Genomic DNA, 27,005 nt, shown 5'->3' with positions numbered 1-27,005 from the left:
ACTACCAAGCTATACAGTTCAGTACAACTAGCATGGAGGAAGAACTTGTCTCCAGGGGAGGTGGGGCATTAGGAGCTCAGTAGGCAGCGCCACCGGTATGTCGGGTGAGCAGGTATTAGTACGATGATTAGTGTAGTAAAATTTGTGACATAGTAGTTAACCACATGGTGAGAACAACATTATAGTCTTTAGGAAAGGGAGGGAGGAAGAGAAAACAGAGTGTAATATATGTTATTCACAACTCAGAGCATGTAGCAATGCTAAGTAGGTTCAGCTGTAGGACAGTGAATATCATCATTAGGCATCAGCCAGGGCTCCCAATAACAGGATAGTAGCCAGGCATGAAGGATACATCGCTTGTGACAGCGCAGGTAGGTAAGCCTTGGGGCCCACTTCACAGCACCAAATGAACCCCTGATTGTGATCATACGAGCAGTGCCTGTATGCCCGAGTCAGGGATTATTGTGTATGCTGTCCAGAAGAAAAGCAGATTGATAAGAGGGCTCAGGGGTAATATCTAATACAGGTGGTTGTGAGGCATCGTGGTTCCGGGTGGCAGGCTGTGGCTATGAGCTTTTGGAGACCTTGCTGTAGGACTTGAGGTAAAGGACCTGCTTGCATACCCAAAAGGTTCTAAGTGTAATGCCTTTACATCGCAGCCAATTCAATGCAAGTTCCTTAACAACGCATGGCATTACAATGCTGACCAGCACCTTCCCTGCGGTAAGCACCTAGCAGTGTTAGAATATTAAATTAAGTTGTAATGGTGCATGCGTTGTAGTGGCTTGCGTTGTAATAGCATGCATTGTAATGAAAGTTGTGTTGAAAAAACTGTGTTGTAAAAGGATGCATTGTAATAGTTTGAGTTGCAATGCCATACATCCTGCAGCAGCACAAGCAGCCCAGTGTCACAAAGCACTTGTGTTTCCGACCCAGGACAGGGAAAGTAGAAGTGGAGGAAGGTGGGGGTGTTCTCAGCCTGGAGTTGGGAGGTACATGGGGCCCGCAGATTAGTCCACAACCAGCCAAGCAAGTAGGTGTGATTCAGGCTTCGCCAATGGGAGAGGTGGGAACCACAGCTGGGCCCCTCACAGGACCAGGGGCGTTGGGCAGAGCCTCTCCTGTAGGACCCAATCTAGCCATGGATCCATGCACAGACCAAGCGCGTGGTCATGTGTCTCCACAGCCGCAGAGGTCCGGGGATTATGCAGTCTGATGAAGGCAGTGGGGGAAAAGCAGTGCACCACTCCTGGTCTCGGGCCACCCCCAGCGTTACACTCAGGATATAGGCATTGGTTCAGTCCCGCCTGGGATGCAAACGCTGGAGGGCCTCACTCCTCCCAGGGAGAGCAGTTCATGTGTGGCTTATGGGTATAGCGGGTGGGAAGAGACAGTAGGCACACAGGCAGTCCCTCTACCCACCCAGACCCACCGCAGCAGCAATATTACCCAGTGTCAGCGTGGTCAAGGAAGAGATACCGCGCTGCGCCAGAACACAGATCCATCATGCAGACAAAGCAAATGCTAACAGCCGTGACAGCCAGGTACAAAAAGTGGGTGAAGGGCCAAACGGCCTAAAATTGGACATGTTAATCTGTGCCCAAGTGAGGGGCCGATTCATGAAAAATTGCAGGTGGCATCCAGTACAGTGAACGCTGTCCGAATAATATATACATCATATGACGACAGAAGAGAGCGGAAGATAAGATGCTGTGGCATTCGTGAAACCACCTCCACCATTTGACATGGCTCAGAAACAGACCATTGGTGCCAGATCAGCTGCGTGAATCAAAACATTTGATGACTTCATAGATGCACTAGAAGAAGTAGATGATAAGAAAATCATCAAATACTTTATAAACCTTGCAGGCGATGGAGTGAAAGAAGCATTAAAGAACATTCCACAAACTGAAGCAAAATTGTACCAAAGGTAAAAGAAGCTCTGGGAGCAAAGTTCAGCCCAATGCTGGATGTCGACTATCAAAGATACATCTTTAACCTAGCACTTCAATAGGTTGGTGAACCGATGGATGAATTTGTTGAAAGACTTTAGACACTCGTTAAGAATTGCAAGTTCTATGATTTCACCAATGAAGAAGACATGTCACTCAGAATTATCGATGGCTGCCTTCTGACTCGTTTAGAAAATGCATGTTGAGAGAAGCACGGAGTCAGGAAAAAACACTAATGGCAGCATGATCTAAAGAGTAAGCAGATTGACAAGCTGCAGAAATGGAAGCGTAAACAGCCCAACATGAATTGAACATGACCACAAAAAGTAAGCACCACCGAAAACTGATGCAGATTTTCCTTTCCCCACGAAGGTAAATGTCCAATCATAGGCCAGATGTGTTAAGGTTGCAGGGAAGAAAACCACTTCATAACAAACTACAGAGCAAAAGAACATTTAAATGCATCACAAGAGAAGGACAAAATGGGCGCCTGAACATTCCATCTGCTAAAACAAATGGAAACAAGACCAGACCATCATCAAGCTCAGTATACTGAGGCTCTTTGAAATGACTATCAAGTGCTGATGACAAAAATCAGTGTGCATTAATGGTAGCTACCAAGGGACAACATGAAACAAAATTATATACTTCATTTGGAAACTGCCCCAAATTTGCCCTGAAAGTGAAAGATTTAATAACGTTCATCTTAGACTGTGCTGCTTCAATTAACATCATGCCCATGGAGAAGTTTAACAGCCTATCCCCAATGCCTCCCCTCACTCCATCAGCCACAATAGTGTACACCTCAGATGCTGCTGAACCACTGCAAAGCCAAAGCTCAAGGGTAATTAGCCACACTTTTACAAATCCCTGATGTATTGGTTCATAGAAACCATGAGACATGTCAGTACAAGCACCAATTCATGTACTTCAAGGTGTTGTGAACGTATCTAGGACCCTAATTAAATATTCCCGATTATTGCCCTTATGTGGTTATAACAAATCATATCCTTATAAAGGCATAAGAATCATATCCATATTTAGTCATAGCCAATATAGTCCAAATACGGCAAGGCTACTTCCCTAGACTCCTAGAAAGTACAACGCGTTCTTTAAACAAACCAAACCTCCAGCAGCCCGGTAATTCCCCTGCTTTTGTTTTGATATGTCCTAGAACTCCTGAGAGTCCTGAAAGAACTGCCAGTTCTTAGTGACAGTTCTCAGTGACGTTGTATGTCCAACCTTACGTCAAACACAGCACCTTCCAAGTATAAATATACCAGCATTTGCCTTAAGCAACACACAGTGGTTTGGAGCAGAGCGGCTATCTATTTACCCAAAGCCCAGCTGATGCCAGTGCCGAAGGAAGCCGACCCTCCCATTTGACGCACTAAGAGAGACGCTGTCTTTTCTCCTGCCGAGAAATCCAGCTCCAGTGTTTCCAGTCACCCTTGCGGGTTGCTGGGAGATCGAGTCCTGAGAACGAGATACAAGACCTCCTTCATTCTAAAACCAAGGTACGGAGCTGATTAGATCCTTAGAGAATTCTTGATTCAGATTCTTGGCAAAACTAACTTAACTTTAACTGCAGCTCACTTACTCCTTCCCACATACTAGGCTTAGGTTAGGTACACCGGGGTAGGCGTATTTTAGAAGTACCAGTTGAGTACGTTTAGTCAACTTTTATCATTGTATGTAATTGTATATATTTTATCCGTTTTAAGTGTCATATGGCTCAGAAACTATATAAATGCTTTTACAGTATTATTTCATAATACTCCTTTTACTGTACGCACTTTACTTTATGATAAGTATTGCAATTGTGGCAATTCACTTCTCTTGCATGAGAAAGAAGACTGCTCAATAAATAACACCTTTTATTGAAAACGCCCATCTCTTTATCTCTCTGCACTCTGGTGAAACTAAGCATGCACGATTGACTGAGTGAAATAGCTATCTATTGTTTTCACACGACTCTGGAGATATACTCCTTATTCTGGAGTGAGCAAAGTTGTCATGATTATGCGGTTGTCAGAAGCTAATCCCTTCTTGTGTAATCAGGAAAGTTAACTCCTTCCTGTTCGTTCGAGAACGTTTCTAGTGACCTCTGAGCTAGCTGGCATTCATAATTAAGTCTAACATATTCAGCAGAGACCCAGTCGACCTCAGTCCTACAGCTTAACTGCCATTTATGTTATTCCAATGCGCAGAGCCTATTGGGACTATAGGAACTACACTACATGGCGCCCAACGTTGGTAAGGCGATATTCTAACGTAAGATACTGGAGTAACTCAGTTGTGCTTTTCACACAGACCCCTTTTCCCGTAAAAACTCCAATAGACGTGTGGAGTGGGTGAAATGGTTAATAACCGCCGAAACTTAGTAGGAAGCGATTCCTATGTATTAGTTTTTGGTTTAGTCAACGTTGAAGGATACAGTGTTCCAAAAACACACTCTGCAAACTTTCTGTCAGTAAAAATGTCAGATAGTTAGGACGAAAGGGAGAGAGCCAGACTAGCAGCTCAACTCTTAGCGGATGACACAACTGTCCAAAATGACGACATGAATGCTATGATCATCCCGGTCAATATAAGAAAAACCATAACTATAAAACTTATAGAAAATGGAGTATCATGAAGAGGTGGTACAGTTGTATTTGTGGTAGAGGCCCATGAATATCGGCAGACAGAGGTATTCTATTCCTGGATAACTTTTCCAGCAGCACATGCTGTGACACGCGAGTTCCACTACTACAAATAGAGGAATCTCCAGAGGAATACTCTCCTTTCGAGGAAGTTGAAATTCCACTAACATACCAAGAGCACCTGCTCTGGTTTAATGGCGCCCTAAAACATCAAAATCACATTACCAGGCTCGGTCCACTAGGTAGACCAGAAGCCACATGGCCGGTTCTAGCCAACTACACACCACACCCCGACATTGAAAAAATGTCAAGCGAAGAACTCTTAGTTAAAATAAAAGAATTAACAAAAGCATATAGAGATTTAGTTCAATTAACAGTTGACAGTACAACCTACCGACTAAAAACACTAACAGAAAATCCTGCAAAAACTTTCATTAAAAATAATCTCAATTCTCACAAGAAGAAGTGGGAGGGTAATAAACAAACCTCTCCTAGATAAAAACAGTTTCAGACCAGAGGAAGGTCACCCCAACTTAGAGGGAGATTTCCAGAAGGGGGGGGCAAGTCTCCACAACGGGAGCCCTCTGAAAAAAGATACAACCTTAGAAATAGGGACAATTTGATAAAACCTGACAGATATCAAGATATTGATACACGTCCCTCTCGATCTTTTCAGACTTCCTCACAGAAATCGGAAAGAAGAGGACGGTCAGAACGTAAAGAAGAGCATGTCAAGTCCAAAGACAAGGAACCTGCTCATCAAAGTAAAAAATTACAATTTCCCAGAAAGAAGGTAGCCAGTATTAAAGTAAAACATGCCGAGAATTCTGAGGACACAACTGAAAAACGGAGAGTGGGCCCAGACAATGCTAGACAGCGCAGCAGAAGTGACCAAAGCTCGCAAGATCCTGATGAATCTTCTCGAGACAGTGGACACGAATGAATACATTCAAGTGGAAACTGCAAACACCCGAGTTAGCGTGCCCCATAAACTATATGAAATAACATTAAGTCTAGAGGGAGATAAAACTAGGAAAATAAGAGGTCTCTTTTGGGAGAATCTATCTAAAGGCTATGATATCCTTCTAGCAGAAAAAGACTGGCCACCAGAGTTTGTCAGGGAGTGCCCACATGGCGAAGAAATGATTATGCCTGCCTTCTCAAATCACATTCCAATTCATAAAAAATACAAGTTTGCAAGAAAATGGCAGTGGCCAAACCCCTGCATTATATAAAAATCATGTAGGATGGGATGAGGATTCTCCTCACCATAAAATCAACCTACTGCACAGAGGCAGTATCCTGTTAAGTAAGAAGCTAAGTAACAAGTCAGAGAAATTTTAGATCAACTAGAATATCAGAGGGTGATTGAAACATGCACCTCACAAATGAACAATCCTTTGTTTCCTGTCTCCAAGCCAGACGATTCATATTGTCTAGTTTTGGACTACAGACACCTAAACTCCTGCTGTAAAACTTTTGCAGTACAAAACTCACACAGTGCAGCACTAATGAATAATATCATTTGCAAAAAATATAAAACAACATTAGAGATTTCAAATGGTTTCTTCTGTCAAAACATAGCACCTGAAAGCAGATATTTGACCGCTTTCTCCAGCATGGGGACTCAAAAACAATTTTGTCGTCTCCCACAGGGATTCAAGAACAGCCCAGGATTATTTTCAGCCAGGGTAACAGAGTTACTACAAATATATGATGATGAGGCATTATCTTATTTCGATGACATCTATCTTACAGACGATGACCTGGAGACTCACTTGAGAAGAGTGAACACCATCATACTTGGGTTCGCATCTGAAGGGTACAAATTCAACTTTAAAAAAATCACGAATTGCCCATCTAACTGTCCTATTATTAGGATATGAATTATCAAGTGAAGGCAAAAGCCTAGCAGACAACGTCTTAGAGAAGTGTGCAGTACTCCAAGCTCCAAAAACTCTGAAAAACGTACAATCTATTCTAGGTTTCCTGAATTTCGGAAGAACATACATTCTAAATTATGCAGAGAGGGTTAAACCTCTCTATGAACTAATACAACCTGATTTTAAACCAATTAATTGGACTCAGAAACACACAGAAATTTTAAGATCATTACAGACAGACATGTTAACTAAAACAAAACTGCAAACACGCACAAACAAACGCAACCTTGTAATCCGAGTCATCCCAGGAAGATGCGGATTCACATACCTGACCTCTAATGAGGGAAAAACGGTACCAATAGCTTACAAATCAAACTGCTGTAGCCAATGAAAGAGCCCTAGCCCAAGGGAAGAGAATATCTGTACTAACAATAGTGTCAGCCCTTGAGGCAGTAACAAGACCAGGCATTCTAAATGCTAACGCTCTAGATCCAAAATAGATACAATGGGAAAATTCTCTTGCAACAGAAGATGTGAAACACGCATTTGATCCAAAAATGAAAAAACGAGAATATCTGGAATATGAAAATGAATGTCCTCTGTCAATCGAAATTCTGCCCCTCGAACAGTACACCTGTGTAATCTACACGGACAGATTTGCACAACACTACGTTCTGGAAAAACACATTTACAAAGCTGCATGCGCCATTGTTAAAGGTCGCTGGCGCTTAGGTAAATTCAGACCGATGGTCACTAAAACTGAATTACTCAGAAACTGTACAGCTCAGCGAGCTGAAATACGATCTTTAAAGATGGCGCTTGAAAATGCTGATCGCGAATTCCCGACACTTATAGTGTGCGATTCACATTACTGCGTCCGGTCTTACAATAACAGCATGCAGACCTGGATAAAAAACGGTTACAAAGATGAGACAGGTGCCACAATAAAGCATAAAAAACTATGGGAACAAGTAGTTCTTTTGCAGAAAGAACTATGAAAGACTCACGTGATACATACGCAGAGTCTTCAACGTGGTGGCGTTCACGTTGCAGGGAATTCTTTGGCTGTCAGAGCCACAGCGGCAGCGGGTCAACCGGCTTCTGTAGCTACAAAAAAAGCGTACGAAAAAACAAATAGATGGAGAAACGCTGCTAGCAGTGAAAGCCTCAATGGAAGGCAATTGTGCGGCGTTCCCTCTAAATTATCCACTCGGAAATACATACATAATTGATGTGAACTCCGTTCCGTTTGCTCAAATCCCTGGAGTGGGGGATAGAGTAATTCCAAACATGAACCGGAGAGTCTTCTTGATTGAAGAAGCACACATGGGATTGGGTCTGAGGCACCAAGAGATCCTGAAATCTCTAATAGAATTTCAATCAAAATACTTGTTGCCGGGGATGAGTGTGCAAATTTATAACTTTGCAATGAATTGTCAGGACTGCAACAGAGATCACAGTTGTGAACTGGACCAGACACCTGCCCAGACACCTCTATTAGACAGCATCAGGCTATCTATGCGCAGACATTCAGACGGAAGAATGCGATCACATAGTTATTAAGACGAGATTCATTTGGATGTGGCCCCAGCGCTCGGCTGACACCAGAACTGTTATACAAGATTTGCGAGTCTTTATCGGCACATACGCAATTGGCATGCTACATTCTGACCAGGGTCCAGCGTTTAGCTCTCTGGCTTACAAGGAGGCCATGGCCAGCATGGGCATTGCATTGCGGTACTCTAGTCCATTCCATCCAGATGGAAATGCGGTAGTGGAGAGAAAAAACTGTGACATAAAGCAATCTATAACAGCGAGGGTATTAGGTTCGGGTGACGGGTGGGTCAAATATCTAATAAGTGTCCAACGTAGTCTTAATATCTGCCAAGAAATTCTCTAGGAGGTATAACTCTGTACAAACTTTTGTTTGGTACAAGAATGATCATTCATGATCTCGATTGTTACACTTCAGTGGTTAAACAGAAAACTTTAGATATCAAAGATCGTTTTGCTGTTTTACAGGACTTAAATGAAACAAGAAAAAATCTAAGTAACTAAAAGCTAAAGCCAGCGACCACTGAAGAAAAACCACTTGTCCCAGCAAGACCTGTCTGGATTCCAAAGATTGGGTATCTGGTCAGAGAAAAGATCGCGGTGAAGAAGGAATTTGGGCCTTCTTACAGAAAAGCAGTACTGGTCTTAGCTGTCAGCAGAACAAGATCAGTAGTACTACCGCCCCTTGCTGGTAAAAAGAAGAACCGAGTTGTATCAATCGACCTGGTGAAACCACAACCATGTGGCCAATAACAGGTAGTAGGCCTAGTGGACTCCAGAGAAATAGCAGAAGACCAAATCTCGCTACAATCCAAGAGGTTCAATCTGAAAGACTAATCACTTTTGATAAACCTGCAGTGAATAAAAAAGGACTATGCAACAAACCCATGGAACTTGTGCCTCTTGAAACCCAAATTGCAACAGTTTGTCAAGAAACACCTGTCTACGCCTGTCTACAACGATGTAGCCTCCGATTATACAAATGTAACAAAAGAAAATCCAAAGATCAATAACAATCCTGATGCCATCCAAACAATTGACAGAACTGCATCTGGCTACTTCATCAATTTTGATTACTTTTCTGATGATCCAAGTGACCATGGAGACAAGCCAGCAAACAAAACTTTCAAAAAGAAAATTACAGAGCACTTTCATCAACTCAGAGAAACATATCTAATTGCACCGTGGATTAAATTATGGATTGTGTTAGGTGTACTTTTCCTCCTTCTATGGCTCATCTTGTTTTTAAGTTTGGGTAGATTTATTGATGGAAAATATAGAACAATGTACACAGCAAGTCAGAACATCAACTTGGTCCAGAAACCACACAGATCTTCTCACATCGAAAAAAGAGAACTATCATCAGTGAACATCACAGGCATCCCTATACCTGGTGGTATAGCATGGACAAAACTGACTATGAAATCTATGGCCCGGTTGAACTCTTGAAATATCCACACCAATTCAAGATTTCCGTAAGTGACTTTGTATCACCTATTTCTATTTATTTCTATTTCTATTTAAAATTATTTATACAGCGCACGTACACCAGCGGTTTCTTGGCGCTAAAACTGAAAGAGGTCAGAGCAGAAAACCCGGGGCTAAGAGGGAAATGAGAACTAATGTATTAATTAAAGGATTTGGCGAAAAGGTATGCCTTAAGTTGTTTCCGGAATAACAGGTATGAGGTTGAAGCTCTGAGCTCTGCAGGCAGAGAGTTCCAAAAGGTCGGGGCGAGGGTCGCAAACTTTGAGCCTCCCCATTTCTTTCTTCGAAACCGTGGAACAGTGAGAAGGGATTGGGAAGATGACCTCGGTTCCCTAGATGGAACATAGGGAATGATCTCCGAGGAGATAAAAGCCGGCGCCGTGCCCAGTCGTGCTTGGAAGGTGATAGATGCAAGCTTAAACTGGACACGGGCACAGACAGGAAGCCAATGTAAGGATTTCAGGAGGGGAGTGGTATGGGAGGATTTTGGGAGTTTGAACACCAGGCGCGCCGCCTGGTTTTGAATCTGCTGCAAACGCCGAAGACTATATGCAGGAATACCTGCATATAGGGCGTTGCCATAATCAAGGCGGGATACGACCATGGCAAGAGTGATAAGTTTTAGGGCATCAAATGAAAAGAAACGGGACACCTTGCGAATAGTGCGCAGTGCCAGAAAGGAGGAAGAAACCACAGAGCTAACCTGGGAGTGAAGGGTGAGTTGGGAGTTTAGCTTGATGCCTAGAGTTTTAACTGAGGTAGAGGGAACAGGTGGGGCACCAAGGGAGGGGGGCCAGAAGATGGGGGACCAGGGGCTGGATGAACCACCCGTCAACACCAGCTCAGTCTTGTCTGGGTTGAGTTTAAGATGATTGTGGTTCATCCAGTCTCGGATGTGGATCATGATAGTTTGAAAGTTGGAGGCAGAGTCGGGGGAAGAGGAAAGGTTGAACACAAGCTGGAGGTCGTCCGCATAGTTAAATACGGCGACCTCCATTTGTTGCAGTGAAAAGATAAGAGGGGAGATATAAAGATTGAATAAGAGGGGAGAAAGGGAGGAACCTTGGGGAACCCCGCACTGAACGTCGCGGAAGTCCGCAGTGAAGTCTCCCAGGCGAACTGCCTGGGTGCGGTCCCTCAGGAAGGAGGATAACCAGACCAACGCGGTACCCCCGATCCCCGCCGCCCTGACACGGGAAAGTAAGATGGGATGATCCACCATGTCAAAGGCGGCTGAGAGGTCGAGGAGAACCAGGGCCTGAGGTTGGTTGGTATCCATTCCCTCCCTGAGGTTATCAAGGACCGAAACCACTACGGACTCCGTAGAGTGTGCGGGGCGAAACCTGGCCTGGCGGGGGGCGAGAGCCCCGCTCTTCTCCACGAAAGAACTCAGGGCGTAGGTGACGTGACGCTTGAGTACTTTCGCCAGGAACGGTAGAAGAGAGATGGGACGGAAATTGGCTGGGATTGTGGGATCGGCACCAGGTTTTTTCAAAATAGGGACGATAACAGCAGATTTAAGTGAGTTGGGTACCACGCCCTGGGATAAAGAACTGTTGAGAAGGTGGAGGGGGGGGTCTGGGCAGCTAGAGAAGATGTGACGGAGGATATGAGCCGGACAAGGATCTAGCGGGGAACCAGATTTAACAAGTGGAATTATAGCAGTTATCGATTCCTTAGTTAGAGGTGGGAGGGTGGTGAGATAGTCCTTGGGGGGAGGACACTGAGGGTCCACGAAGGTAGGGGAAGGAGAGGGAATGTTGGTTTCAATGGTTACGATTTTTTGAATAAAAAAGTTATTTAGGGAGTGACAGAGTTCCAGGGAAGGGGTGGGTTTGAGAGAAGTTCTATCCGAAAACGCTACATTGTGAACAATCGAAAAGATTTCCTTCGATTTGCTTTCGGCTGCGAGAATTTTGGATGAAAAATAGATGGTTTTTGCCTCCAGGATGTTTTTCTTATATAGGGTCAGGATGTTTATAAACTCTAAACGTAAGGAGGGGCAGTAGTTTTTCCTCCAGGCCCGCTCCGCACGCCGCACCGCTAGTTTAGTGGCTTTAAGATCTTGATTAAACCACTGGTTGGCGTCCTTCTCTCGTTTGGTTGAGACCCGCTTCAGGGGAGCAATGGTATCACAGCCTGTAGAGAGCCATTGATCAATGGCCGTGACCTGGGAGCTGGTAGACAGGTCTTGGAGGAGGGGAGCGGAGGAGGTGAGTATGGAGGATAGACTATCTGGGTCTACTCGGCCCCATGCTCGAACCCAGGTGTTTTTAGGGAGTGGGGGCTTGATCGGGGGGTGAATGGGAAGAGAAAAGGAAATCAAGTGATGGTCAGACCAGGTGCAGGGTAAGATTGAAAGGGATTCTACGGGGCAATTTGAGGACCAGATCTGGTCGAGAGTATGACCTTTGACGTGGGTGGGAGAGTGAATATGGGAAATAAAATTAAGAGAGTAAATGGTGTCTGAGAACTCCTTAGAAGATGGACATTCGGCTTGGTCAGAAGGCCAGAAATTAAAATCACCCAAAAGCAAGATGGAGGAGTTGTTGACTGTGATGGTAGCCAGAACTTCTAAGAAATCCGAAAGGAACAATAAGGGAGATTGGGGGGGACGATAGATGAGAATACAGGTGAGAGGGGGCGTGATGGAAGTGGTACGGATAGCTAAATACTCCGTAGTAGCGATATCTGGAAGGGACAAGGGCTGAAAAGGGAGGTCGGTTCGAGCGATGACCGCCACCCCGCCTCCAGCTTTGCCATTAAGCCGGTCGGCACGGATCGCGTAATATGGAGCTGGTAGAGTAGCCAATAAGGCGGGGAGGGAGTCATCGCGGAACCAAGTTTCTGTTAAGAAAAGAAGGTCGGGGGCATGGAGATCCAGCAGTACCGAAAGTTCATGGGTGTGGGCTACTGCAGACCTAGTGTTCAGATAGAAAGCCGTAAGAGATCTAGAAGCAGCGGGAGGAGCGCTACCACTAGAAGGAGTAGGGGGGACAAGTTGTGGCCAAGGTATTGTAAGAGGGGCAGGAGGAGCTAAGCCAAGAGACGAAATGTGGGAGCAGATGGAAGCAGATTGCGGCCAAGGGCCCCGAAGGCAGCGCAGTTGGGCAGGTGAATAGGTGGTAAAACGAGCAGAGTAACATGCCCCTTGCCCCGGACGGTCGCGGACTAGCGCAGACGAGCTTGCCTTAAGCGCGCCTTCGGCGCGCAATCGTCGCGCCCGCTGCGCTCGTCCGCTGCGCTTCCTGCCAAGGCACATAATTTATATTAGGTGGTCGGGGCGTTGGAGGGGGTGTGGCCAACCGAGGTGGGCGTGTCTCGTGGCTCGCCTCGCCGTCAGGAATGGCGACCTAGATGTAAACAAACGTTGCAGCGCGAGGCGTGCTGTTCAGGAGATGCAAGAGTCAAGTAAGAAGTAAAATAACACAGTATCACAAAGTTTTTAAAAGTATATCTTTCGCCCTCCCGGCTTCCGCCTCAGGAGTCTCTATCAGTGTCGCGCTTAGAGATCTGCGCGCACTATTTATAGGTCTGGTGAGGGGGCGTGGCCAACCGAGGTGGGCGTGTCTCGTGGCTCGCCTCGCCGTCAGGAATGGCGACCTAGATGTAAACAAACGTTGCAGCGCGAGGCGCGCTGTTCAGGAGATGCAAGAGTCAAGTAAGAATTAAAATAACACAGTATCACAAAGTTTTTAAAAGTATATCTTTCGCCCTCCCGGCTTCCGCCTCAGGAGTCTCTATCAGTGTCGCGCTTAGAGATCTGCGCGCACTATTTATAGGTCTGGTGAGGGGGCGTGGCCAACCGAGGTGGGCGTGTCTCGTGGCTCGCCTCGCCGTCAGGAATGGCGACCTAGATGTAAACAAACGTTGCAGCGCGAGGCGCGCTGTTCAGGAGATGCAAGAGTCAAGTAAGAATTAAAATAACACAGTATCACAAAGTTTTTAAAAGTATATCTGCGCTTCCTGCCAAGGCACATAATTTATATTAGGTGGTCGGGGCGTTGGAGGGGGTGTGGCCAACCGAACCTAGTGCTTTCTCTGATGATTGGGACTTTGAAAATATTAACAATATTATGTCAGATTTAGAAATGTCAGCAAAATTTACAGAACATGATTATTTACAGGGTTCTCCGAATTATGAAGAAATGTATTGCTTCAATCACTTTGGGCATCATTATCTGCATAAATCTGCTAATCCCAGAAATGTTTTCAGTTATAATCAGTGGGAACATTGTCCAACTCCGCCAAAAGGCAGTTCGAAAACATTTTATGAGAAGCTTCCAAACTTCTCAGGGTTTAATTACACTAATCCAGAAATGTTTTATTTAAAAATGTTAAATAAGACAGGAATGAAAAACATGTTGACAAATACTAAACTGATTTTTTCAAAAAAAAATTATGAAAAAATGTCTACATTTGATTTTGAATTTTGGAAAAACAACATTGAGACAAAAACTGTCTGGGGTACAAAAGAATGGCAGGTACAAGGTTTAGAATCATTGTTTAGAGCCTGCATGATCCCAGAACAAATAATGTTCCTGAATGACACCATTCAACAAACAACCTGTCTTGGCCTAGCCAAGATAAAAGATTTAAATAACCTGTCTATACCGAAGCCTATGCCTGATAGAAACACCACTACAGATAAGGGGTTAGACGTGTCCTATATTTTAAAACAAAACAGAACTATTCCTGATTGGAACAAATGGTTGATCTAGCCCACAGACACTAATAACTGTCAAGATAGATTTTTGGACAAAATACAGGGGTTCAAACAGAATAAGCCAGACCCAAGATATTCCCAAAGACAACATCCAGGGATAAATATAACATACAGTGTAGGAAAACTATGTCTAGAATGGCTACAGAAATCCATACTACCCGAAATTAAGCAACACTTAACTTTACTTAAAGAAGGTGCTGACTTGCGAGATTTCATAATGGGACCTCGCAAACAGCGTCAAAAACGTTTCGTATACGTCGGTATATACGCAGCTTACAATGAAGCTTGGAAAGTTACACAAAGTGAAACTGCAGAAAAATACGAGAAATTGATTCGTTTGGAAAAATCCATTTCTGTAGTGGACAATGGGTTAACGACTCTGTTCTCCAGAATTTATTCACTGTACAGCATTGTATCATATGCTATTGATATAATAGAACAGGATATGCTAATGTTACAACATGGCCAGTCCCAATTGTGTTCTATTGTACAGCTAGGCTGGACGTTCCAAAACCTCCATTCAGGCTACGTGCCATTGCGTCTAATCAACACAACGTCATTATTTTCTATCTTTAACCTTACTGATAGACAAATCTCGTTGGCACAAAAAGGAGCAGACTATACGGTGCTGAGCATTGAAAAAGTAGAAAGATTACCATTGACAATGTCAGAAAGACCTGTCATTGAATGGATAATGCATGGCACCGTTACAATCCTGATAACGACTTTTCAGTTTCAATACTGCTAAAAGTATATACCAGCAGGCCTGTATGAAAGGTTGGGTAAAGGATACATCAAGTCGACCTGGAAATTGCCTTATACACATAGATGTTATAGTGAGAAGAAAAAATAGGTATTTCTTAGTGGTAACAATTGTAAAAAATCACTAAGCGGTACACTTCTGTGTCAAGGTATTAACTTGCATGGGTCACCACCTTTTCAGACACCACCGATTCGGAGGGGGAAAACCAAGAACAATACAATCCCAGTTACGATCAGGGATATAACACCAATAGACCTAATAGAACCGGAGGATATGAACGTAGCAATGCCCAGAACCGTTTTTTAGGGAACCGTCGGGGCAACCAACGCCTACCTCGGGGAACCCCCCAATCGAGGAATTTCCATCCGGGTCGGGGACAACCACAAATGTATGTCCAGACACGCAGCCATCAATACTGGAAAACATAAAAGGTATCCCTGTGTTTAACCTCACTAAGAAGGAGGTTAACCCGATGGCTATGGATCTATTAACGCGTGGATTATCATTTGTACCCTCGGCGAACTTCGATAAGTTCGAATTTACCAAAGACCTACATCTCTTTTTCAGAAAGGTCCGCCTAAAAAGAGATATTTCCTGCATAGACCCAGCTCTACAGACCAAGAGAATAAATCGGGATTGAAACCCCCGTCCTCCTTCACCCCCTGTATTGACATGCTAGGGCCAGAGGTCAACATTTTTGAAAAAAACGTGATCTCTAAGGTTGAAAAAATGATCAAATATGTCCCCATGCCGGAACCCAATCTTCACAGGGACGAAGAGGCCATTCTTAAAATTCTGAAGGATGACAGTAACATCACAATTAAGCCCTGCGACAAGGGTGGGGGCATTGTCATGTTTCAAACATCTAATTACATCGACAAAATGAATCATCTCCTCTCCACCTCTGGGCACTACCAAAAGGTAACTAAGAATCCTGAACCTGCCCTCAAACAAGAAATCCTCCGCCGGGTAACTAAAGCAGTGGGTCTTAACTGGATTTGCGAATCGGAGGCAGAATTCCTAACACCTAGCAACACCAGGATACCTATTATATATGGGGTCCCCAAAACACACAAAAACTGTGTGGATCCCCCCTCTACGACCCATAGTTTCCACCATCTGGTCAGCAACCGAGCCGCTGTCTAAATATATAGACAGATTCCTTCAACCATTGGTCATTGAGCTCGAGTCCTATGTCAAAGATACGGGACATTTCATCAGTCTCGTGGAAGGAACCCCTTATTTTGCCAACCGAGAGCTGCTCGTAACACTTGATGTCGAATCTCTGTATTCAAATATCCCCCAGAAAGGAGCATATGACACCATAGAAAACATCCTTATGTTCAAGCCCAACATGACAAACTCGGAATTCATACTGCAATGTCTTGAACTGGTTCTCCATGAGAACTGTTTCGAATTCAAATACTCTCTGTTCAAACAGACCAATGGTGTCAGCATGGGGGCCAGTTGTGCCCCTAGCATAGCCTGCCTCTACATGGGAGAATTTGAGAGTACCAATATCTTCAATGAGCTAGCCCCCTTCTATGAGAACGTCGAGGGATGGCGTCGATTTTTCGACCACATCTTCCTAATTTGGAAGGGGGACCACTCAACCCTAGAGGAATTCCTGGCATGGCTTAATGCTGCCGATCCTAACTTACACTTTACCAGCCATCACAGCTCCCAGAGGATTGAATTCTTGGACATCTGGGTTGAACATCAGAACGACTCTTTAAAAGTTTCACTGTATACCAAGCCTACAGCCAGGAACACCCTCTTACAATATTCCAGTTTTCATCCTAGGAATCAAAAAAATAGCATCCCCTACAGTCAGTTCCTTCGCATTAGAAGGAACTGCTCGGATGTTAGTGACTATTTACTCCAATCGGACATCCTAAAAGAAAAGCTCATACATCGTGGCTACCCGAAGAAACTTATTAAGGAGTCATTTAAAAGAGCCAGATATGCCAACCGAGATCTGATGTTTGAGCCTAAGGAATCTGAAAACCCGGAACAATTGGTATATGTCACTCGTCACACGAATATGAATAACAAAATACGACGGATCATCAACTCCAGTTGGCATCTCCTCAATTTGGAAAAAGATCAAGCCTCCCTCAATCGACCGATATTCGCCTTCAAAAGGAACAGAAACCTAAAGAACCACCTTGTTAGGGGCAAAGTATCGGAAAGTCCATCAAGTACTCAAAAGGCTATCACTAATTCAGAACCGATTTTTGGCAACCATAGTTGCTGCACTTGCCACGCTTGTCCCCATGCAATCATTGGTGAATCTGTGAGTACCACCGAGCGGACCATCTCTGTGGCCCGAAACAAAAAAATGACCAATTGCAGAACAGCCAATGTTATTTACATTATCCTCTGCCCGTGCAATCTCCCATATGTGGGAGAAACAGGACGGGAATGCCGCCTAAGAGTCGGGGAATATAAATCCAACATTAGAAACAAAAAAACATCTACCCCCCTGGTCACTCATTGGCTGGACAAAGGCCACAATGAAAAAGACCTCCGATGGTTTATCCTGGAGAAAATCTTGGCACAGCCTGGAATCGATCCCACCAACCTCCGCAGGAAAAGAGAGGTGTTTTGGATATTTATGTTCAACTCAGTTGCTAAAGGCCTTAATGAGGAACGCCCGTGGCAAAACGCCCTTCTATGAGGCTCCCCTAAGCTTCCATCCTGGGACCCCGCTGTGACTGCCTTGAACCAGAAAAACTGGAATTCGGTTCTCTCTATAGTTGAGAATTCCGAAATACCAGCCACTCCAATATGGCCACCGCTCTGATCTTCCCTCATCCCGCCCCCTTTTTTTTTTTTGGCAACCGAAAGCTGCCGTTTGTATTTATTCACCCATCCCAAAATGGCCGCTATATATTCATTCTCATCGCCCTAGCCCCTTTGCGCTTTCCATACTCTCCAGCACACCTGACAACTATCAAGAATGTTTCCCTTTAAAAACTCCCTCCTTCATTCAGGTCCTCTGTTCGTCGATCCTGCTCAGAGGATGCCGTCCCGCGGTCCGTGTCACCGCCCTGTGACCCAGGTAATCAGAACGCCCCTTGGGAATCTGCCAAGTGGATATATCGTGGACGCCGTCCTATCCTTGGAGCCCCCACTAACACCTTACTCTCTTATACTTGACAGGACGTTTTGCAAGGGCATTCGTACCTCCAGTAAAGAATTTAATTGATACCTCTGTGGCGCTTTCCCCATCGTGTATCCAAGGTAAGAGACTCGCCCCCTCCCGACCCGCCGTTTATCAGCGCACGCCCATAAATCGCTTTCCCCTTTCTCCTGTCCTGGGGAGTTTAACTCATGCACATTCATTGCAGAAAACCCCTCGTACTGTCCACCTTTGATTGGGAACCAGCCCGGCGGCGCCTTGAGAGAAGACTCTTCCCTAACCCTCGGGACTTCAGATCTGAACTCCGATATACTGTGAGTCCAAGTAATAATGGTGTCGCCTATTGTCTGCTTGCCTTTCATCCCCTGCCGAATTGAAGACGGCCAGATCCTCTGCTCCCCTTAAAAGACTTACTCTAACAGGCCCACCACAACATCGGTCGGAGTAGAACTTTGATCCTGTTTTCCACATATTGATTCAAATGTATATTTATGTTTTATGCAGGGGACAATTACCGCGACCCCAAGTGAGTCACCTAATTGAATAGGAGTTTCCTCCAAGAACCCGGCCTCGTGGAACATCGGTTCCCCACACCCCATTCAGTGAGTGGTCCCGTGTCTGATTTCTGACACGTTCTCCCTCTGTGTGATTCTCAGAACATCGGAGCCAACGGGCCTTTGGAAACCGAAAGCTCCTTAAAAACATCTCCACTGTCCTTTAGTGTGAAATATTGGTAAGTTTATTATGGGACCGCTTTGCCATTAGACTCGTATCCTTAGGATACTTTTTGTCAGTCCTCTATTTTGTATATATCAAATCACTTCCCTCACTAAGATTGCGATGAAATGACCCCTTGTTCCTAGAGATCTAGCCCCTAATTTAAATGAATGTGAGAGTGAACTCTTGTGAACACACTTCTCCTTAGAGGAATACCTATATGTACCGAGTGACGCCCACGTTTCAGAGCTGGAGTACACACATTGAGCCAAAAAAATCTTTTTTGCATTAATAATGTGTGAGAAAATTATCTTTTATACTTGTATTATATATAAACTGTTGTTTAGAAATTAAATGAAGGATAAGAAATGTCCTATGATTATTTAAAAATTTCATGTTAAAGATGTATTACGGTCTATCAATACAAAAATTGTTTTTAAATAAGATTTTCCTTCATCCACACCGTTCATGTCCCCGCCCCCCGGTCCTCCTCGCCCTGATGAAGATGCAGCCTAAATAGGCTCAGCATCGAAACGCGCATTGGCGTGACTCCCCTGGATGGCTACTGTGTAGTATTTTACCATCTCATGCACACTGTCTTGCCTCCATATTACAAGTTTAGCTCAAGTGGCCATCAGATATCTTCACTGCAGGCTGCCATGTACCATCGTTATTGGCTACATATGAGCATATAAATACTGTATTGAGTGTGGTTGTGAGTGATAGTATTCTGAGTGGATGTGAGTGAGAGTATCATTAGTGGATGACTGTGGGAGCGTGCGGGATATGAATAAATGTTTGTTACCACTAGCCCCTTTTGGCACACTGTATAATAGATTTACTATCACTTGATGTTTTATATATTTCTGATTATTTATGCTGAACCCCTTATAAAAACGTTAGTCTGACCAATGAAAAATAAAATGTATATTTTTCTATAAATGTATGGACTCTATGTGATGAATTGCCAGCTCTGACGTGTAACCCCTTGTCACCTTCTATTTGAGTATTAGGATCCCCTTGTGGGACCTTGTAAGCTACCCTGGCAGGGTCTCCTCTTGTTCTATTTAGCCATTAACTTGCATGGAGCCTGCGAAGGTTCATCAAACAACCTTTCATGTCATCTGCACAGCACCCCTGCTACACAGATAGAGTCCTTTTTCAGGCAACTTTCCAACTGTAGCTACATTATAATAAGTGACCACAGCTGTTGTGGCATGATGCCAGGAAAAGCCTATCTCGTGAGCATTACTTCCAGGGTCATTTGTTGGATGCAAGTATTGTATTCAAACAGCAATCCAGACATGAAGGCAGCAATATGGCCTTCTGTGAATATCTCTTCTATTCGAATTGATACTTTAAGCAGAATGAAGTCTATTCTTTTACAGACAACTGTGCCTTTAACCTCGTCCAAAGACGAGGTTAAAATCTTATGACCTGCAAGTTTCAAGGACAGCGGCAGAGATACATACCCTATTATCGACAAATTGCCCCGTGCATTTCGTAGAAATGTTAAGCCAAATCTTAAACATGTCAGATACCAGTGGCATCGCACATGTATTTAAGACAATTTTTTCGGGACTGTTAGCACCCTTTGAAACAGTTCTGGGCATCTTCCCGAATTTTGTGCATTCCTTTTTCGGGGGCCTGCCTCTTATTTTGGGACTCGTAGCAGGAATTTTATTTTTGTTCCTTCTGCTCTGATATGGCAAGCCAAGCCACAGACAAAACTCAAGCTACGATGGAAGAAACGATCGTAGCAATACGATATCGAGACCGTATCACTAAGGTCCTCGGATTGGCCCGGCTAAGAGATCTGAATACTACCTGGTTTCTTTCATTCAGACCAATCTGGCAAGATTGCATCTTACCTGTGCTTCGATGTCTGCTATGCGGAGAAGAATGCGTGTTGGACATCTGTCTTACACTACCATCAGCAGTACCAATGGATATCGATGCTTTGCTTGGTCCGGCAACGACTCATGCAACGTGTAGTCCCTAGCGGCTACCTATTCTGATGACGGCATTCGTTGAGACTTTACCATTATGATTAGGTGACGGTGAAGTATGAGATGAAAGTGGCACCACACAGGTACAACCTTCCTTGACCATTGCTGATCTAAACATCGATGATGGCAATGCATCGCATTTATGCACTATTTCCACTTTTTCGGAGTTGGCCCAACTTTCACCCACTGTTGTAGACACATTTTTTGCTGGCCTATCTGAGGTAATGTTCTCTCCAAACAACGGGAATAATATTTGAAATAGGGAGTACACATCGTTCCCTGAACTTTGAATTCGGCTTTCAGTTTTGATAAACAGCACTGCTGAAAACATTTGGAACTATTTTTTCCCATGAAAGCGAAAATATTTTTTCCCAATTTCCAAAATATTTACCTTTTTTTGGCACATGGTACTCTGCTTAAAGTAGAACTATTCTTAGAGAACCGAACTTCTATTTTTAGAGACTCTAGAGACAATATTTTGAATCAGTCTCTAGCACATGTACAATCTTGTATAAATATGTGATGAAATGGTCTCGACCTTTTTCTTCTGTATTAAGAGCCATTTCATGAATGTAATTTTCGTGATTCATTCAGTCAACATTCTAAATGAACAAAAATCTGAATGATACCACTGCTTGAAAGCGTACAGTATAATACTCATTTTCGTGTATCTATACCATTTCAAATGCATTTGATGTATTTTGGGGTGGGCTGGAAAACACATGCATACTTATATGTTTATATATTGCTTAGTATTTAGTAATGATGGACATTATATGTGGAGTGGGTGTTGTGAACGTATCTAGGATCCTAATTAAATATTCCCAATTTATGCCCTAATGTGGTTATAGCAAATCATATCCCTTATAAAGGCATAAGAATCATATCCATATTTAGTCATAGCCAATACAGTCCAAATACGGCAAGGCTACTTCCCTAGACTCCTAGAAAGTGCAACGCATTCTTTAAACAAACCAAACCTCCAGCAGCCCGGGAATTCCCCCTGCTTTTGTTTTGATTTGTCCTAGAACTCCTGAGAGTCCTGAAAGAACTGCCTGTTCTTAGTGACAGTTCTTAGTGACGTCTTATGTCCAACCTTACGTCAAACACGGCACCTTCCAGGTATAAATATACCAGCATTTGCCTTAAGTAACACACAGTGGTTTGGAGCTGAGCGGCTATCTACTTACCCAAAGCCCAGCTGATGCGAGTGCCTAAGGAAGCCGACCCACCCATTTGATGCACTAAGAGAGACGCTGTCTTTTCTCCTGCCAAGAAATCCAGCTCCAGTGTTTCCAGTCAACCTTGCGGGTTGCTGGGAGATCGAGTCCTGAGAACGAGATACAAGACCTCCTTCATTCTAAAACCAAGGTATGGAGCTGATTAGATCCTTCGAGAATTCTTGATTCAGATTCTTGGCAAAACTAACTTAACTTTAACTACAGCTCACTTACTCCTTCCCACTTTCTAGGCTTAGGTTAGGTACATCGGGGTAGGCGTATTTTAGAAGCACCAGTTGAGTACGTTTAGTCAACTTTTATCTTTGAATGTAATTGTATATATTTTATCCGTTTTAAGTATAATATGGCTCAGAAACCATATAAATGCTTTTACATTATTATTTCATAATACTCCTTTTACTGTACGCACTTTACTTTATGATAAGTATTGCAATTGTGGCAATTCACTTCTCTTGCATGAGAAAGAAGACTGCTCAATAAATAACACCTTTTATTGAAAACGCCCGTCTCTCTATCTCTCTGCACTCTGGTGAAACTAAACATGCTCGATTGACTGAGTGAAATAGCTATCTATTGTTTTCACACGACTCTGGAGATATACTCCTTATTCTGGAGGGAGCAAAGTTGTCATGTTTATGCGGTTGTCAGAAGCTAATCCCTTCTTGTCTAATCAGGAAAGTTAACTCCTTCCTGTTCATTCGAGAAAGTTTCTAGTGACCTCTGATCTAGCTGGCATTCATAATTAAGTCCATCATATTCAGTAGAGACCTAGTCAACCTCAGTCCTACGTCTAAACTGCCGTTTATGTTATTCCAATGTGCAGAGCCTATTGGGAATATAGGAACTACACTACAAAGGAACTTCCTCCAGTTCTGGTTTACTCAGTTGTGCCATTGCTGCTGCAATGGGAATGATATCACACAATTACAACCTTCACACTCTGAGATTGTGAGTAAGTGTCCATGGTTTCATGCTTTAAGAAGACTCAAGACAATGAAAGTGCAACTTCATACAAATGAGAACATTTGTCCTGTTGCTCAACGACATTGCATAATCACCTTTTATTTGCAAGAAGCTGTCAAGAAAAACCTAGAGACATTGTTGATACACGACATCATTGAACACTTAACCTGTGCTATGCCCATAGTGGTAGTGCCAAAAGGGACAGTGGAGGTGCAATCGAGAGAGAAAGACATCTTGGTTCTCACCTAGCGGACATGATCATGCAATTGAAAATAGCCAAAGTCTTCTCTAATTTCAATGTGAACAAGGGATACCATAAACTAAAGCTAGAAGAGAAATGCAGGTACATTACTATTTTTTCAACTCATGTTGGTTTGTTCGGATACAAAATAAACATTTTTTGGAATATCTTTGGCTGCAGAAATATTTCAAGATTTTATAAGCCAAAAAATTCAACCTTTTACACATGCTTTCAATTACAGTGATGACATATTGGTATTTGGGACAGCACAAAGGAGCACCACAAAGCTTTTACACAAGTTCGGCAATTGCTTGCTGATACAGGTCTCACTCTGAATGCTTTACAAAAAGTGAGCGACCCGAAAATACCCTAGAGGGCTAGGGTAATTGAAATGGAAAGGTAAAAGTGCCTTCAAGGGGGTTTATTTTCTACGTATTTAGTAACTCAAATTAGTTATGGAAGGATGAATCAATAATCCTTGTTATGAACCAATCCAATACTATTTAGCTTGAAATTCAATATAGATACTTCGTTTTATCAAAACATAACATACAAACAAAGACACAAGGTGTATTAGAAAAATAGTTTTATCAAAAATTCATTGAGATAAGTGACTTCATATACAGATAAATAAACAAAATAAAGTTTAGGACTGTGGGTACACACATAAGTAAATTACTACGTGACTCAACAGAACGTAAAAAACACCTATCCCACGACACATTGAATAAAACAAGATAGGGATAAGATGTACTGTCTATATTGAATTTCAAGCATCCAACGGCCGACGCGGCCCTGCCCACTCCGTGGAACCGCCGAACTGCCGCGAAATAACGGCCACGGCTAAAGTGTTAATATCTAAAGTGGCTGAGGACCACATTAACTTTATTTTGAGATCCAGTACACCAGCAGCTTGTTCACTTGAACAGATTATTGCTACTACCAACACAGACAAGAATATGGTTTTACTCAAAGACATCATTTTAACTCACTCATGGAAGAATAGTGTTTGAGCATTTGCTGGTGATGTTGAATTTCAGAAATTTTGAAATGTACAAGATAAATTATCCATCACTTGAGAAGTATTTGTGCTGGGAGGCTCAAGAATCATCATAGCTCAGAGCCTAAGTCAACAGGTTAGTGAACTCGCCCATGAAGGACTTCATGGCATTGCATCCACCTAAAGAGCCTTGAGGGATTGAGTGTGGTTCCCTAGCCTCAATGAACAATTTGAGAAAGAACTAAAAGCATGGCATCTGTGTAAATTTTTACCTTCCAAAGTGACACAGCGCCGGTTGACTATGTCTGAACTTTCTGCACATGCCTGGCAAAGAGTGGAAGTTGATTTATTTGGACCCCTGGAGAATAGACATCATCTTATGATGATCATTGATGAATGCTCACATTTTCCTTTGGTGGAAGACTTATCATTAACAATCCATGACAAAGTCATCCAGCACCTTGATAACATGGGACATACCCACTACTCTCAAAACAGACACTGGTCCGCCTTTTAATAGCAATGTGTTCAAAGAGTTTCTGAGTCAACTCAACATTAAACATCAAAAGAGCACAGCACTCTGGCCTTAGGCCAACGGTGTTGTCTAATAACGTATGGGCACCCGCAAAAGAATAAATCAGCACGCGTCATTGGAGAAAATAAATTCGCAACAAGAGTGAAAATCTTGCTGACCAGTCAAAATCTGGTACTTCCAGCATGTAAGCACAAGTAGCGAGTGCTTAAACTCAGATTATGTAGCACACCTTTATTTCCTTTTGATTAAAGATTTTAATTACATCACATATGAATGTTGAAATGTAAGGATAATATAGCTTCTAACTACAATATGTAAGACATTGCAAAAGGCAAAAAAGATAAGTTGAACTTCTTTGACCCCAAATTACATACTGAGATCACAGTAGATGCAACCCCGTTGGGCCGGGAGCTCTTGATGCTCAACACAATGGTAATTCAAAAGCTCACAGACACATTGTGGCCTATGCCTGTTGAAGTCTGTCTGAAACTGAAAGTTCCTTTTCTCACCCGGAGGAGAGTCTGTCTGTGGTGGGGGCCTGCAAACATTTTTATGTAGTTCTGCATGGAAAAAATGTCACCATCATCACAGATCATCAGGCGTTGCTCACCATCTTTGGAAACCCAAAGTCAAAGATGCCTCCTTGCATTGGAGAGGTTGGCATTGCAACTGTAAGAATACTATTATGAAATTGTACACAAGTCGGGGAAAGATCATAAACCTGCTAATTACTTTTAAGAGTGCCACTACACGCCACAGTTTACCCCTTTAACTGCTGCCATCGGCTGTTACGAGCACGACCTTGCTGGTGTTGGGAACGTCCAACAGCCGACGCGGCCCCGCCCACTCCGTGGAACCGCCGAACTGCCGCGAAATAACGGCCACGGCTAAAGTGTTAATATCTAAAGTGGCTGAGGACCACATTAACTTTATTTTGAGATCCAGTACACCAGCAGCTTGTTCACTTGAACAGATTATTGCTACTACCAACACAGACAAGAATATGGTTTTACTCAAAGACATCATTTTAACTCACTCATGGAAGAATAGTGTTTGAGCATTTGCTGGTGATGTTGAATTTCAGAAATTTTGAAATGTACAAGATAAATTATCCATCACTTGAGAAGTATTTGTGCTGGGAGGCTCAAGAATCATCATAGCTCACAGCCTAAGTCAACAGGTTAGTGAACTCGTCCATGAAGGACTTCATGGCATTGCATCCACCTAAAGAGCCTTGAGGGATTGAGTGTGGTTCCCTAGCCTCAATGAACAATTTGAGAAAGAACTAAAAGCATGGCATCTGTGTAAATGTTTACCTTCCAAAGTGACACGGCGCCGGTTGAGTATGTCTGAACTTCCTGCACATGCCTGGCAAAGAGTGGAAGTTGATTTATTTGGACCCCTGGAGAATAGACATCATCTTATGATGATCATTGATGAATGCTCACATTTTCCTTTGGTGGAAGACTTATCATTAACAATCCATGACAAAGTCATCCCATCCAGCACCTTGATAACATGGGACATACCAACTACTCTCAAAACAGACACTGGTCCGCCTTTTAATAGCAATGTGTTCAAAGAGTTTCTGAGTCAACTCAACATTAAACATCAAAAGAGCACAGCACTCTGGCCTTAGGCCAACGGTGTTGTCTGATAACGTATGGGCACCCGCAAAAGAATAAATCAGCACGCGTCATTGGAGAAAATAAATTCGCAACAAGAGTGAAAATCATGATGCAGATGTCTCCGTCCTTAGGATCCTCTTAGCTACCCCCTTCCCAGCGAAACATTTCACAGCAAGCTGGTGTCTAAAAGGGCATTGACTATTTTCCTCCTCGTCGGCCAAGAACGGGTTAGCTTTCCCAGAAGCTACAACAGCTATTTTCAGTTATAGAAAATTAAAGCAAACATGATATTACTTCAAGTCAGGCACTAATTCTTCCCACGGGTATCTATCCACACTCTTCTGCTTCTGGTACTCTCGATTTGGAAAATTGTTGACCGCCATTTTGTAAAGAGACCCCTCACCCTTGCTTGGTGCTTGTTGTAACCTAGTTCTGGTTTCCCCCTGCAACCTTAGGCAAGTGGTGCCTACCAGCTCTCCTGCGCGAGAGCATCCATTGTCCCCTGCCCTCCTGAT

This window comes from Lissotriton vulgaris, chromosome 11, assembly GCF_964263255.1.
Source record: "Lissotriton vulgaris chromosome 11, aLisVul1.2, whole genome shotgun sequence".
In the NCBI taxonomy this organism is placed as follows: domain Eukaryota; kingdom Metazoa; phylum Chordata; class Amphibia; order Caudata; family Salamandridae; genus Lissotriton; species Lissotriton vulgaris.
This window is presented reverse-complemented; position numbering follows the sequence as displayed.